The following is a 4,140-nucleotide window of genomic DNA, read 5'->3' as shown; positions in this document are numbered from 1 at the left end:
GGTGTTGTGAGGCTTTATAAGTGCTACAGGAACATTAAGCATCTCTACATATGATAGTGTAGTGGATATGGTCCACACCTTTGGTGTGGGAGATCCAGGTTCAAATCCTGCTGTGATACTTCAGTCAATATGTCCCTGATTGAGATGTCATTTCACTCTTTGAATTATTCTCACTACTTCAACTTCTTCTTACTGATTTAAGCTATTCAACCAGTTTAGCTTTAACAATTCAGCTATTCATGTTTTATTTTGGCTCTCTCTTTTTCCTCTCTTTCTCTTTCTCTCCTCTCTTCTCTCCTTCTCTCTGTCCTCTCTTTCTTTTTGTTCAGCCCCATTCTTTTCACCTGATATTTCACATCTCATATCAGCTAAATTGATGCTTTTTCGTTGTATGCAGTGTCTGATAATAATACAAAGTATTTCTTCTTTCAGCCGTTTTAGGTAATTCATTTAAACCTTTATCTTTGACAGTATTACAGTTCAGCTTCAAGCTTTTCTAACAATGTATTTTAGCTCTTCACTAAGGTAATGTAGTTAAGCTTCCAACTCTAACAATTTTCCTGATTTTTTAGCAGTGTAGTGCATTTGAGCTTTAAGATTTTTCGTACTATTGTTTCATATTTCTGCATTTGTGAGTGATTATCAGTTAGAAAATAAACTCAAACATCACAATGTTTTACTTATTTTGTCCTTATTCAACTTTTAAAGCCAACAGTTCAGTTTAGCATAAGCTTTTAACTTTTTTATGATATTCATACGTATTAAAACGATTTCCACTGTTTCAACTACTCTCACTACTTCAACTTCTTCTTATTGATTTAAACTATTCAACCAGTTTAGCGTTAGCAATTCAGCTATTCAGCATTCCCACGCATTTTCCGCAGGAAATGCATTTTCTAGTATCTTATTATTATTCCGTACGTTTTTTGGCTCTCTGTAACTTCTGCATACTTTCAGCTATTAAAACCATTCAACTTTTAAAATGTTCAGCTCTTTCAGCTAATGATGGGACTTCTTCAACTTTTTTTCTACCATTTATACTTTTTAAAATATTAAGCTTTTTATGACTTTTTTTTAACATTGAAGTCAATGAGAGCATGCTTCAAATCCTTCAAATCTTCTTCTGCTCCCAAAATTTTCAGCTCCTTCATACTTTCACCTACAGACGCCAAACAAACTTTAAAATGTTCACAAAATATTCAGGTATTAGGCTATGGCTTTTCAGTTTGATATCTTTTACAGTTTTTGTGAAAAAGCTGTTTAAGTTTAGTGATCATTTCAGGATTTTTCTGCGTTTCTAGTGAGTGGATGATGTCATCGCTAGAGTGCTGCACCTTAGAAAAAATATCTTTGTCCCCTCTCTATAAATTGCTCTCACGCCCACAATATCTACTTGTCATACACAGTTTATACATCAAAACGTAGGTATTTTTGTCTAGTTTCAGCCAATGTGCTCAATTATGTGATACGCCTTATACTTTTGGCTCGATGAGCTTCCAAATGACAAGAGTTCCACATCTCACTCCATTCACGGCCATGTTAAATGTCCTCCACATTTCCCAGCGAAACGCAGAGCGATCCACTTTTTTAAATCGCTGATATGCCCACATTTTTAAGTTTATCAACATAAATTTTACATGAATACGTTCACAAAGGCCTTGTGGTGGTCACGATTACATCATTTCACCGATAGCCCTTATCGTTTTAGCAGTCTGAGGCTTTCTTTGAGAGCTTGCTCTGTGTCTTTGAATAGCTCCAGTGGGGCACAGCTGACAGTTTCAGCAGGTGACACGGTCGTTAACCTGATTAAAGATCAAAGAGATCTCATCACAGACTTCAAAGGGGGTTTTCACTGGTCATACGTTACCATGACAACCCTTTCACAGACAGCTGACTTGAATACTACAGGCAGTAATATGAACATTAGTCTACATCTTTAGTGTTCCACTTCTGTCTGTCTCTCTGTCTCTCTCTCTGTCTGTCTGTCTGTCTCTCTCTCTCTCTCTCTCTCTCTCTCTCTCTGTCTCTCTCTGTCTGTCTCTCTGTCTCTGTTTCTCCCTGTCTCTGTCTGTCTGTTTCTCTTTCTCTATCTGTCTCTCTGTCTGTCTGTTTGTTTCTCTCTGTCTGTCTCTGTCTCTCTGTCTGTCTCTGTCTCTCTCTCTCTCTCTCTCTCTCTCTCTCTCTGTCTTTCTCTGTCTGTCTCTGTCTCTCTCTGTCTGTCTATGTCTCTCTGTCTCTGTCTCTCTGTCTGTCTCTGTCTCTCTCTGTCTGTCTCTGTCTCTCTCAGTATTTCTCTGTCTGTCTCTGTCTGTCTCTGTCTCTCTGTATCTGTCTCTGTTTCTCCCTGTCTCTGTCTGTCTGTTTCTGTTTCTCCCTGTCTCTGTCTCTCTCTGTCTCTCTGTCTGTCTGTTTGTTTCTCTCTGTCTGTCTGTCTCTGTCTGTTTCTGTTTCTCCCTGTCTCTGTCTCTCTCTGTCTGTCCATGTCTCTCTGTTTGTTTCTCTCTGTCTCGGTCTGTCTGTCTCTGTCTGTTTGTCTGTTTCTGTTTCTTGTTTTTATTCCCTCTTCCGTACGTTTTTTGGCTCTCCGTAACTTCTGCATAAGTTGAGCTATAAAAACCATTCAACTTTTAAAATGTTCAGCTCTTTCAGCTAATGTCGGGACTTCTTCAACTTTTTTTCTACTATTTATACTTTTTAAAAGATTAAGCTTTTTAACACTTTCCTTTAACATTGAAGTCAATGAGATCATGCTTCAAATCCTTCAAATTTTCTTCAGCTCCCAACATTTTCAGCCCCTCCATACTTTCACCACACATTTCTACATAAAGAACCTACGGTTCTCTCACACTGTCTCGCACTCATTAGCAGGTGTGGTGATTAATGATCAAAGACAGGCTTTATAAGTGCTAAAGGAACATTAATGATCTATAGATGATAGTGTAGTGGATAGGGCACATGCCTTTGGAGTGGGAGATCCTGGTTCAAATCACACTGGGGTACATCAGTCAATGTGTCCCTGATCAAGATGTTATTTCACAAGATGTTAGCATAAGCTTTTAACTTTTTAATGAAATTCATACGTATTAAAACGATTTCCACTTTTTCAACTATTCTCACTACTTCAACTTATTCTTACGGATTTAAGCTATTCAACCGGTTTAGCTTTAACAATTCAGCTATTCATGTTTTATTTTGGCTCTCCTCTCTTCTCTCCTTCTCTCTGTCCTCTCTTTTCTTTTGTTCAGCTCCATTCTTTTTACCTAATATATTTCACATCTCATATCAGCTAGATTGATGCTTTTTCGTTCTATGCAGTGTCTGATAATAATACAAAGTATTTCTTCTTTCAGCCGTTTTAGGTAATTCATTTCAACTTTCATCTTTGACAGTATTACAGTTCAGCTTCAAGCTTTTCTAACAATGTATTTTAGCTCTTCACTTGGGTAATGCAGTTTAGCTTCCAACTCTAACAATTTTCCTGATTTTTTAGCAGTGTAGTGCATTTGAGCTTTAAGATTTTTCGTACTATTTGTTTCATATTTCTGCATTTGTGAGTGATTATCAGTTAGAAAATATACTCAGACCTCACAATGTTCTACGTCTTTTGTCATTCAACTTTTGAAGCCAACAGTTCAGTTTAGCATAAGCTTTTAACTTTTTAATGAAATTCATAAGTATTAAAACGATTTCCACTTTTTCAACTCTTCTCACTACTTCAACTTCTTCTTACTGATTTAAGCTATTCAACCAGTTTAGCTTTAGCAATTCAGCTATTCAGCATTCCCACGCATTTTCCGCAGGAAATGCATTTTCTATAGAATAGAATGTGTCTTATTTTATCAGTAATTATGATCAAACAAAAGAAACTGTAAAACATCATTAGATAATGTATTTATATACTGTATGTACATATTTACATATCTAACCCTATAACATATACAACGAAATAGAAATAGCTAAAAACTGAAAACATGCCACTCAGTGACATATCATGTTTGAGAATTGTCCTTCACATGAGGAGCGAGATCCCGCGGATCCACGCCACTACGCAGGTGAAGTGTGGCTCCCCGTGTGAAAAGCCCTTTATTCCCACAATGGGGACATTCTCACTGTTGCAGCATCGAAGGAAAGAGATAGCTT

The sequence above is a fragment of the Sander lucioperca genome, chromosome 9, assembly GCF_008315115.2.
Source record: "Sander lucioperca isolate FBNREF2018 chromosome 9, SLUC_FBN_1.2, whole genome shotgun sequence".
In the NCBI taxonomy this organism is placed as follows: Eukaryota; Metazoa; Chordata; class Actinopteri; order Perciformes; family Percidae; genus Sander; species Sander lucioperca.
Note: the sequence above shows the minus strand (reverse complement) of the source record.